This window comes from Dipodomys spectabilis, unplaced genomic scaffold (assembly GCF_019054845.1).
Source record: "Dipodomys spectabilis isolate Male_0828 unplaced genomic scaffold, ASM1905484v1 ptg000170l, whole genome shotgun sequence".
Lineage (NCBI taxonomy): Eukaryota > Metazoa > Chordata > Mammalia > Rodentia > Heteromyidae > Dipodomys > Dipodomys spectabilis.
In genome coordinates this window covers 2,197,002-2,210,033 of record NW_024870847.1, presented here as the reverse complement: position 1 = coordinate 2,210,033, position 13,032 = coordinate 2,197,002, and positions in this window count along the sequence as shown.

The following is a 13,032-nucleotide window of genomic DNA, read 5'->3' as shown; positions in this document are numbered from 1 at the left end:
GATTGCTGGGACACAGGGGAACTTTACATGGAGTCTTTTGAAGAACCTCCATACTGCATTCCAAAGTGGTTAAACAAGTTTACACTCCCACCATCAATGAAATAGGCTTCCTATTTAGCCACATCCCCTCCAACATGTTGTTATGAAATTTCTTGATTAGGGACCGGGAAGGTGGCTCAATATTAGAGTGCTTTGCCTTGCATGAATGAGGCCCTCGGTTGGATTCCTCAGCACCACATCAACAGAAAAAAAATAAATTTCTTGATTATAGCCATTCTAACTAGAGTAAGGTGCAAACGCAATGTTGTCTTGATTTGCATTTCTTTTGTGGCTAGAATAGTTGAGCATTTCTTCATGTGTCTAATCGCCATTTTTATTTCCTCTTCAGAGAAGTCTCTCTTTAAGTTAATAGCCCACTTAATTATCGAGCAGTTGTTTCTTTGAGGATTTGCTTTTGGGGATTTAATTTTTTGAGTCCTAAGTACATTTTAGATATAAGACCTTGTCCGTTTTATACCTCGTGAAGATCTTCTCCCAGAACGTGTGCTTTCTATTGATATTGCTAGCCAAGACCTTTGCCTTGCAGAAGCTCTCATGATTCATGCAATCCCATTTGTTCAACTTTTCTTTGATTTCTTTTTTTTGACATTTGTAATATGTTTATTACATACAGACTGTATCAGCACTTGGAATTTATAATTCCATCTCATCTTGTAATAGTAAATTACTTGTTTCATAAAGAGATGAATTAAGGAATGAATTTCTTAACTTATTTTTCTTTACTCTTTGTTTCTGGCTCTCTATTAAGAAAATTTCTGTATGTGCTAATAAGCTCTAGAGTTTATCCTATTTCTTCATGTAATGTTTTCATTGTGTCCTCTTTTATTTTGAGGTCTTTGATCCATTTGGAGTTGATTCTTGTGCAGGATAATATACACGGATGCAGGTTTAGTTTAACAGGTGTTTAACCAATTTTGCCCACACCATTTACTCAAAAGGCTGTCTTTCTTCCATTCTCTTTTTTTAGCTCCTTTGTCAAAGATTAGGTAGCTATCGGTCAGGGGGTTCATTTCTGAGTCTTCAGTCCTACTCCACTGGTCCTCAGGTCTGTTCTTGCGCCAGAACCAAGCTTTTCTTATTACTATGGCTTTTTAGTAGCATTTGAAATTTGGAACTGATATTGCTCTAGTGCTGTTCTTTCTGCTAAGAATTGACAAACCTACAGCCAGCATTATATTAATGGTGGGAAGTTAAACCCATTTCTTATAAATTCAGGAATAAGATAAGGATGTCTGCTCTCTACACTCCTTTTCAACTTAGTATTAGAATGCTAGCTAGGGCAATAAGATAAGATGCAATCTTAAAGGGGTTCCAAATAGCAAAAATGAAGTAAAACTCTCCCTCTTTGAAGATGACATGGTCTTGTATTTAATGAAACCCATGGACTCCATTCCCAAGTTACTTGAGCTGATCAGAAACTTTGGCAAACTAGCAGAGTATACAATTAACCCTCAGAAAATAAAGGTTTTCCTGCATTCCAATAATGATAGAGTGCAGCTGAAATTAGGAAAGCAACCCCTTTTTACTAGCCGCACAAAAAATAAAATACCTAGGAGTTAACTTAAGAGGTGAAGGACCTCTATGTTGGGAACTTTTAAAAACCTGAAAAAGAAAAGTAAAGCAGAGCTATGGATGTGGGAAACTTCACATTCTCCTGGATTAGGAGGATTAACATCATGAAAATGGCAATACTGCGAAAGGCTATATCCAAATTCAATGTAATACCTACCAATATCTCAATGTCACTCTTCAATGAAATAGAAGAAGCAATCCAAAAATTCATATGGAACAATAAAAGACCCCGAATAGCAAAGAAATTTATTGTGATTCTCATTTTGATTTGCCACCTTGATTCTACAAAGTCAATTATGAATTTTAACTTTCTTCCCTCCCTTTGGATAAAGCTCACAAACACCCTTCTTCGAGCTCCCAGACACTTAACTCTTAGCTCTGGACAATTGTTCCTAGATAGTGAGTTACTTAATTGTATTTTGAGTGCATAAAACATGCATATAAAACTAGCAAATTTTGATCTTATGAGAAAACAGCCTTTTTTCCCCTCTCAAATTTACTTCCTGATAGGCATTTTTATAGAGAATCGGTTTTCGTTTTTAAATGAAAGACTGGTAAGAAACTATGTTCATAATCTGGTCCTTCTCTCACACCACAACACCTAAAACACAAATTTCACAAAGCATTTACAAGAAATAATGCAAAAACCAAACATTGGGAATGCTCAGATGCAGAACGTTTTACAAAACCCAGAATAACTCTGCTGTCTGAGGGAGGAGCTGTCTGTATAAATTAACAAACAAATCCAAAAGAGCAGCCAGGAGTACCAGACATGAGTGTCCCTGGCTGCTACTTCATGGACAAGGTGCATGGAACGACTTCATGAGCCTGCTGGAGAGTGCATGGAGGAAAGTTTCCTTGGCAGCCTGAGTACAAAAGTTGGCTTCACCATCCTGGGTCTGTCTTTCTTGTTTTCTCCCCACAGCAGAGCAGAATTGTCCCTTGCTCTAAGGAGAATAAATACCATACCAGCCGATCTGCAGAGTAGCTTCTGTTTGGTCTGCACACCTTCCTAGGTAGGCGCCCCTTGCCCCCGGTGGGTGTGTGCTCCCAGGGGCTGATCCTCAGGGCCCAAGCCCATGGGGCAAGCATGTGTTAGATGTGAGTTAGTGACACTTTGTCATTCACACAGCAGCTGCCGGGTTGCTGCCCTAGCTGAACAGCAGGCCGCAATGGCCTGATATGGGCAGGCTGCCAGTAGGATCCTACTTCACCAGACAGATGAGCATGCCAGATGAAGTGGCTGCCACCTGAATTATTAATTATTTTATGGAGCAGTAACAAACAAAGTGATACACATTACTGTATGATATGTAATACTATATCCTCGATTCTCTAGTCCAAAATCATTGAACTTTATATTAGCAAGAATGGATCTTATTGTTTGTATTCATAAGGCCATAATGGAAAACTGAAATAAAAGTACAACAAAACACTTATCCATAAACACGTGATTGAATCTCAGAATTTGAAAAAAATTGTATGTAAGTAATGCAAATGAAATTATACTAGAATAGTAAAATACACACAAAATACATTACATTAGTTGCATTCAAATGTAAAATAAATAATTACAGACAATTCCTATTGGATTAAAATATTATAATGATTTAGAAGGTTGAAGTGATATAAGTTATATATTTTGTTTTTATAAAACTTATTTATATCTCCAAGTTCTGTTTATCTCAGTGAAGGAAAATGTTAGAAAGTAGATATTATATGTGTCACCTCTTGCTTGCAGTACCACGAAGGGGAGTGGCAATTCTTAATTGGAGTCCTGAGATGAAACCCACACCCAGCCCAAGTAGACCCATCAGAGTTCCACGTGGTGACCCTAAGGGGATCCAGGACACCGCATTGCTGCTGCAGCAGGTGCAGGACCTTTCCGGTGGGCTGTAGCCAACAAGGTTCCATTAGTGACCAAACCAAGCAACCCAGACTCAAGTGCCAAAGCCTGGGGGGAAGGCAGGGCAGACGCCAAGTCCTGCCTTCCATCTGTGTAGCCTACATTGCCAAGGCCAAGCCCTTTCCCCTGCTTTGGAGAACAACGAGGGTAGAGGGTGACCCCATTGCCTCCAAATGGAGTATCCCTGGAATGGCACCCAGAGCTGGACCCATGTGGGCCAGAAGGGCGACAGAGGAGGCTACACAGCAAAGCAAGAGGGGCTTCATTCCCTCGGTGCTGCAGCTGGTGTGCTGCAAGTCCAGCCTTCTCTGGCACTGATTGGCATATGTAGGGTTGGCCCTGTACCAGAGCCCACAAGGACCAGAAAATGGAGGTCCACAGAGATGCTGAAGGGGCTCCACGTTGCTGAGCTGTTGCAGCTGTCACAAGCCAGCTGGCAGAGGTGTCAACACATGGCTCCAGTACCCAGACGCCCTTAAAGACTGATGAGGTGAACCACGGCTGGGCTGCCTGGCCCCAAGAGGGCAGACAACATCCCCAGCCTTCCTTTAACCATGGACTGTGCAGTGTACAAACATGGTGTCCCCCAACCCGCACTCACGGGGGCAGGCAGTGACCCCAGAATAGAGTCTCCTTAGGATGGGCCACGCACTCAGGAGTACAGCAGACCAGTACTAGCACAGCTGGAGGAGGAGAAGGCAGCAGTGGCCTCAATTCTAGACCCATGGCGGCCAGTTCCTGGGTGAAATGGAGCAACTGAGACTGGGAATTTAGGTGGGAAGTGTGGGCATGACTCATCTGGCAATGCTGGGGAGCATGCACACACATCCACTCACTGCATATCCACTGTAAAGGAGTTGGCCACACATCTCAACGGGTGACCTGAGGAGTCACCCACACCCACAGGGATTACAGAAATGGAGTTTCACGTGGTGACTTGGAGCAATGAACAACTGGCAAAAAAAACAAAAAAAAAAAAAAGAAAAACGAAAAAAGTCCAGTAAACCTTTTCATCAATGATAACCTATTATACATTAAAAGCAGTTATACTTTCCTCTTGTATTATATTTTTGCATGGGGCCCTCTGAATTAACCAGAAATCTCCAGGATTTCTTCATGCATTGTAATACAAATAAATATAGCTTCTATTCTTTTTTAATTAAGGGAAGTTGCAATTATTTCCTTCCATTGTTTGATTCATGAAAAAGAAATCCTGAAGTAAACACCGAACCAAACTCAGCATATCTTCTGAACTCCTCACAGAAGAAAGAGAATAAAATGACTGAGCAACAGGTATCACCCATATGCTAGCTGTCTCTGATTAGAAAATAATCCTGTCATGCACATGCAAATCCCTTATGCAAAATGTTTTCCAACAATTCTTGCTGTTATATTGCATTTATCTTCCTCCTCCTGTCTCCTCTCCTGCTCCTCTTTCCCAGGGTCCTGTTTCCCTCTTCCTTCTCTCCTACCTCTACTTTCTCCCTGTCCCCTTCTCTTCTCCCTCCTGCTATGCCCTTCCTCCTCTCTTACCCCTTCCTCCTCCTTTCCTTTCCTCTTTCTCTTACACTTTCCCTTCTACTTTTTTATGTTCCTGGGGGTTGGACACACACTAAGCAGATGCTCTCCTGCTCGCTACAGGCCTCCAGTCTGGACTTCATTTCAATGACAATCTATTTCTTTGGTGCAAACCCAACAAAGTCGTTTGATTCAGGATTTAATTCATTGTACATATTCTACACCATGAATATATGCTACTTCATACAGTGTGGATAATAGGTTTGGATTATGCTTTGGGCTTCAGTTAAACTCATCTGAAATAATGTGTTTGAAGGCAATCAAATGTGATCCTGTTACTCCCACATTAATGAACTGGTTACTTCATATCTTGCACAACTACTTCCATATTGCTCCCAGTTTAGGGAATTGTCACTTTGTGGTAGCACCCACAGTAACACTAACCCAAGGACTGCTAGGGATCAGAAGATTAAATCCAGACAGGAAAATCCATGAGATATTTATCTCAAAATAACTACTAAAAAGCCAGAAGAAAGCCTGTGCTATTTGGTTTAGTGACATACTTCCACAGAATAAGCTAACGACAGGGCCCAGGCCTGATTTGAACACCTGTGGTGGGTGCATACACACACACACACAAACACACACACACACACACACACACAATTTCCCAGCTAGAGCAATTATCTGTTTTCCCAATAACATATCTGAGTTCCAATCTTATGTGTTTGGATATTTTTGAAAGTTTTATCATCAACTTACCTAATTTTAATAAATGACACCCTGTTCACTATTATTTAATCCTGGTTGGAAAATGTTTTAAGACACATTTTCATGTAGAAAATTGTTTTTTCCCCAACTTGTGACTGTCTTGGTTTGTAAGAATGAAAGAATTTTGACATTAATTCATTAGTTCATAAATTAGAAAAGTAACCCTAACCCTAGAACCAATTGCCTTTGGATTCTAAAAGCCACAAAAGTACATTAAATTTATACATCTTGTCTTTGATTCAATTCATCTTCTTAAAATAGTTTCTAGTTTTACTCAATACCTTGCCATTTTTCTAACACAACATTCAGGCTAACCCTCACACTAATCATCCCCTAATTCTAATATTATTAGAAGTTTCCCATTTCATATTCATCCTAATTCCATCTTGACTTGTTATTCAAAGATTTACTTTCAGTTTGACCATAAATTTTCCATTTCCCTGATGCTAACACTAAGGCTAGCTGGAACTGAAATCCAATTTTCAACCTAATAATAGTCCAAAATTAATATTAAAAAATACTCTAGTTTTTATTCATTGTAATGAATATTCCAGTTTGCACTCTGGAAATGAGTTTCAATTTGCCCGAATCCAACAAATTTCCTGACTCTACCGGTGAAGTTATCTTCTTCCCTAACATGAACCATTATATTACTTGTCCTCAAATTCTCTTACCAGGAAAAATACTGTAGTTTTCATTAATCCTACATTTTCCTGAACCACTGTATCCTAAAACAATTTCAGATTTACATATCATCTAGTCTTTTACTTAATGCTAACAATCAACCTAAACCTGACTGGAAAACTCTCATTAATCATTACAAGAATGATCACTGAGAAATAAATATAATGATAATGCTCTAGTTACTATTCAGGCTCACATTTTTGCTTCTACTTGTTAGTGAAAACTCAATTTTATAGTAAAACTTTCCTATTCATAACACTAATCATAATCAGAACAAAATGCTGACCCTGATTTTAGTCCAAATTATATGTCAATACTAACACTAACTAGTGTTACACTAGTTTTCATTCATCCTAACTTGATTCAAATAAGCCTTCCATACATAGGTTTCAATTATTTCCTATACCTTAGTCATTTTCTAACCCTAAACTTAATCTTAACTGGAATATTGAGAATAAATATAAGCCTAATTGCAAGTAGATTCTAATATTAATAGCAATACTATAGTTCACATTCATTCTAATACTTACCAGGCTTATATTACAATGTACCTTCAATTTGACCCTCAATTTTTTTTCTCCTTCACTCTAACCCTAACCATGGCTGGAATCCTAACCATAACCTTAATACTAAAGGTATCCCAATTCTAAAATGTATGAAAAATGCTCATTTTGTGCAATCCTAACTGAAATTCCACAGTAATCCTCGAAATAAATTGCAGGTTTTCCTAAACCCTACAGATTTTCTCACTCTTATCTGTGAACCTATCTTGTTCCATAAGAGGAATCATTATACCCATTGATCTCAAATCCTGATATTATGAAATACATTGTACTTCCATTATCCCAGATTTTCCTGAATTCCTAGAACCTAAAAAAGTTCTGCTTTACTTAACATTTAACACATTTATTTTTTTTTTCTTTTTGTCAGTCGTAGAGCTTGAACTCTGGGCCAGGGCACAATCCCTGAGATCTTTAGCTCAAGGTGTGTGCTTGTACCACTTGAGCCACAGTACCACTTTCTGGTTTCCTGGTAGTTAATTGGAGATAAAATTCTCACAGACTTTCCTGACTGGGCTGGCTTTGAACTGCGGTCCTCAGAAATCAGCTTCCTGAGTAGGTAATGAAGCTGACAGAGGGATTACAGTTAAATGTGTAAGGTAATGAGTACATTTCTTGTTGACCATTGTTACTCACTTCTTTGTTGTTGTCCAACTCTCCCTTCCCTCTCCAATCTCCATTACTCTTCTCTCCCCATGGTGTAAAGTTCATTTTTAGTACAGTGTGCTGTGACTATTATTGTTGCAATAGGTCATCCTGTGTTGAACCTAAATTTGCTATTTCTCTAACCCTAATTCTAATTCTGTCTGGTATCCTAACCCTAAGCATAATAATAATGATAGTTCAATTCCGAAGTTAACAAAAAATACTCGTTTTTGTTCATCCTTTTAATCCTCTGTTCATCTTGAATTAAGTTGCAATTTAGCTTAAATCTTCCAAATGAGTTTATATGTGCCTATATAACGATATAATTTTATGTAAAAAACAAGATCTTTGAAGGAAGGTGTAACAAAAAGGAAATAGAGGGAGTATAATCAACCGTTTTAAATATATTATGGAAAGAGAATAACGAAACTGCCACTTCCCAAAATTAATAACCATTAATAAAATAAATAAATAAATAAATAACACACAGCCTTCCAGTGTTCTTGAAGAGAACCATGATATGTCTTGTGAAAGAAATACTTGTTCTAAACTTTGTTCATGCATAATTTATATTGTTATTGGCCAATTATTTAACTTAATGAGTAAAAATTTATCAAATAGGAATCCATCACAAAAAATATAAAACAGTTACCAAGTAATTGTTTGAGAAAAAGTTATAGTCATGAGTTTTAAGAATCTTTCTATTTCCCTACAAAGCAATGATTTAGATTTACTAATCTAGTATTTGTAGTAAGTTTAGAGAACATAATAGGCATGAAAAACACTGAACTGTACATCTTGTGTCTTGGATGAGTGATATTTTAAACATTGTCTTTTATTCAAATGAATACTTAGGTTTACTTTTCAAAATAAATGAAATTTTATCTCCTTTCTGAACAAAAACTTACCCTGAAATTAAATGTATTAGTATATTCAGATATTTAAAGATAAATATTCTATGTTTGTTATGTAGCTCTACATATTCAGAATGACATGATTTTTCTATTGGTAAATGTCTAAACTCTGGGATTGTTGCTTCATCAATATAAACTGTCTCATGAGGTTTTTGTGAAGGCTCCAGTAACCATTGTGAGATTTTTGCTTCATCAATATAAATTATCACATGAGGTTTTTGTGAAGGCTCCAGTAACCAATGTGATCAAAAACATTTCCTGCATTCTAAATTTTAAATCTAATCATTTTAAGGCTTTGATTATATAAGTTATTGTCTCTTCAGAGCAACTAAAATAAATACTACTTTTTAAACATTTCACTCACATTTTAAATAATATTAACATGGGTCAAACAGAGACTAATCATTTCAAACTCACCATATTTGATGATCTCAGTGTGAAGAATGTAGAGAGTATAAGAATCTTATACTCAATAATGTTTTGGGTTTAATTAAATTAAGTTATATATCTAGATTTCTAAATTGCAGGTAAATCACATGGAAATAGGAAAATAATAAAAATGATTACTTTGAGATCCTTTTCTTCTTAATTTTTTTTGTGAAAATATCATACAGAGGATTTACAATTATATGGGCAAAGTAATTAGTTCATTTCTTATCAAGCATTGTTTCCTCTTCCTTTGTTTCCCCTTTCCATGCTTACCCATCTCCACACTCTTGCCAGCCAAAGTTGTAAAGTTCGTCTTTTGACATAACGTCTTGTCCATCTCATTATTACAATGAGTCCAACGGTATCCCTAAAATTATGAAGCAAAAATATCTCCAGGAAATATATTTTTCAATAAAATGTTTCAATCCTTAGGTAAAATGCATTATACTTCAATATGTACTTTATCTCAAAATAGAAATTCTGCAACTAATCTAATGTATGTTTTCATGCAGAAAATTCTGTGACTTCTAGTCTTATTAAATGATTTTAATTATATTTTTATTGTGAAATGATCCCTACTTATATTTATTACAAAGTTCTAAAATTATACAAATCATGCCTGTACATGGTAATTTACATAATTTATTACACAAACAAAGTTATCTTTTTTCTTGTCTCCCACAGGGAAGGATGAGGTGCTGAAGTATATTAAATTAAACCACTCTAACAGAGAGTCTATATGGAATGGAAATTTGCAACGTGCAGATGGGAACATGAGCACTTTCTACTTGGCTGAACAAGAATTCTTATTTCTACAGTACTTTCTTGCCATTTAATCACACAGGGAAAGCCAGAAAATTTGAAGTTCATATGAAAGAATTACATTCCTAGAAGTTGTGGCAACCCTGCTCACAAGCTCAATCTTATCACAAATTCTTTGTGCTTGCTGGCTGATCTATTTCTCTATCACATATTTCATATTATTAAGCATATTAGTAATTCAACTGGAAATACATGGCAGGAGACGCCTGAAATCACATCTATTACAGTGTAATATTTAGAAGAGAGGAAAAAGATTATATTGATCTCCAATTCCTCCCTTTGGCCTTCAATACACTAATCAATTGTCAAACAATCGTGTAAGATGTTAGTTTATTTTCCCTATTTAATTAGAGATTAAGCAAGTGTTTGTTTTGTAGTAAAGTGATGACAGTAGTATCACAGCTCTGATATGAGCACCTCCTCCCTAACAAATAATGCTCTATGGACTGTAAATATGTAAGCCACACAAAATTCTCCCTCTGTCTGTCTCTCTCTCTTTCTACTGACACACACACACACACACACACACAAACACATAGAGCTGCCACCCAGACACATCAGAGATCAGTTCCATTCCTTTGTAATTATAGTTGATTTAGGTTTGCGCTTCCTTGCTTTTCTTTGCTTCAGGATCTTGCCTGGACCTGTATGTTTCCCTGAGATAAAGTCCCTTGTTCTTAGTATACTGTGTATCTTTGTGTGCTTTAGGCCAATTAAGAGTACCCTGAATACAAAATCTTCAAACTTGACATTCAAGTCAAAATCCATGAATTCATACTACTCTTCCAAGATTCTAGAATGTATTGGATCTAGAGACAAAAAAAACGCCCACCTTGTTATTTTAGAAGGAATTGAAATCATGAAATAGAAGAATATCGATCAGGAACTGAGCTAAGAGAACGGAAGTATGTGGGAAAATGAAGAATTCTGTATGTGTGTTAGAGATACAGAATAATAGGCTCATTTATTGAAAACTTGTCATCCTATATTGAAAGCTCAATTTAAGCATACAGTTTTCCAGTTACTTTGCTTACCTATCACTTCTGATCACAAATTCTCTTATGAGTGTGTATAGTATCTTTGAATAAATCACACGATTTGCAGGTACTTAACATCTTAAGGAAAGACAGTCTGCTTCTACATTTTTCATTCTATGTGAAAAACCCTTATTTTTTGTTTTCCTGTTTGCGGAGTAAATGCATTCCTGGAAACAGGATATTGACAGCAAATCTGAGTGTAATTTTCATTTTGTAGATTTCAAATATAATATAAACTTTGTATTGACTAGTCATTTTTTAAAAATGAGTGATATTCATGAACACAATATTTTAATGCCTTTATGTTAATTGAAAATTGCTATGTTAGTTCATGTGTCTAATTGATTTAACCATTATATTATTCATGTATAAACATTGCATTGCACTTTTTTATTTTTATATATGAAATAATCCCCAAAGGTTTACATTAAAATTGATAATAGGGGAGTTGTCTTCATGTTCCAAACTTTATATTTACTTCAGTAAAAGTACTAGAAACACATGATGTTTACTCGAGCAATGTAAAAGCTGAGAACGCATTTCTAAAGAGAAAGGATTTATTGATTACCACATAGAATAGAGTAAAAAAAGGCAAGTTTCTTGCTTGAGACTGCATAAATTTCATATGAATGTAGCTCAAGATGAGACTCAAAGATAAATTCATATTTATATTACTGAGATTTATATCACAATATAAGCAATATAGATATTTTAAGGAATTGGTCATTCAAAGCCCTAAATAATTAATGGATGAAGAACGGAATTGAAAATAGCAAAGGGAAAACTATTCAACATGAAGCTATAATGATTTTATAGTACTAATATGGAAGTAATGGAGCTTTTCCCTTTCTGAAGAAGAACGTTTAGCCAGTAATTTCAATGTAAGTCATCAATTGTAATGAGTCTAAAGTCTTTCCCCTGAGATACCCAAGAGTACTATACTCATCCTCTGAAGTGTAAATAAGTAATTATTTTCATTAGCTTTGCTTAATATTAATTTACTTGTAGTAAATAGGTTTAAATGTCTTCTCTTTCTCTCAATTTAATAACATATATTTCTGTCTCTTTCTGTTTCTTCACACAAGCCTGAAATCAATATTTCAAAGTAGCATAAGCAGGAAAACAAAATAAACTGATACAACAATCACAAATCCTGAATTATGTGAAGTAATCCACAATATAAAAAGTAAATCTGAGGAAGAGGAAAAACAATGACAGAATAACAACAGAAAATTATCCTAGCAATCTCTAATGAAACAGAGATTTAGAGTCCTAGCAGGTCCTCCACATCTAGAGGGTAACATCAAATCAGCTATAATTATAGATATGCAGCTATAAATATAGACATAATTATAGACATAGAATTCATAAGAAGATTTTATACCGTCTTCACAAGAAAACAGAAATCTATGAAAAGGTGCCAGCCAGGAATACATTGGGCAACACATTCAAAAGCACATGTGCAGTGTGAAAATAAAAGGACAACATTGAAAAAAGCAGGAACAGAAGTGTACATCAGAGAAAGCCACACCCATACACATAGAAAATTCACCATACCACTGGACAGTCCAAATGGTCACTGGAAACACAAATATTAACATCACAACATCTCACCACAACTGATTTCTATTCCTACACTTAATGGACTAGACAAAAATGCAATTCCAGAAAACACATCACAACAGGAAACCAAACCAAGACCCAGCAAATCAACCAAAAATATAGAGAGTCACCTATTAATATCATAGATCCCCCAAAAGAAAAACTCCAAATGGACAGAACAAATCAGAAAAATACAAGAAAAGTGATGACAAAGTAGTATAATTCACACAGTAAATAACCAGGCATTAGAACAGACAATCAAGGATGTAGAAGATAGTTATTAAAATGTATTACGGATACTGCTGAAAAATGTGATTAATGGAAAGATAGAAAACCTCTACAAGGAAATTTGTGAACTGTGGAGAGCTGCGGGAGCCGTGCCCAAAGATGGCGCAGCCGTAAGGCGTGGCCACGAAAGCAACATTGTGGCTGGCGCAGCTGCAACCAAAGATGGCGTTGGCTCCCGCCTTCTGTCTTCCCGGTGACGAGTGCTCTCTGTAAAAAACAACTCC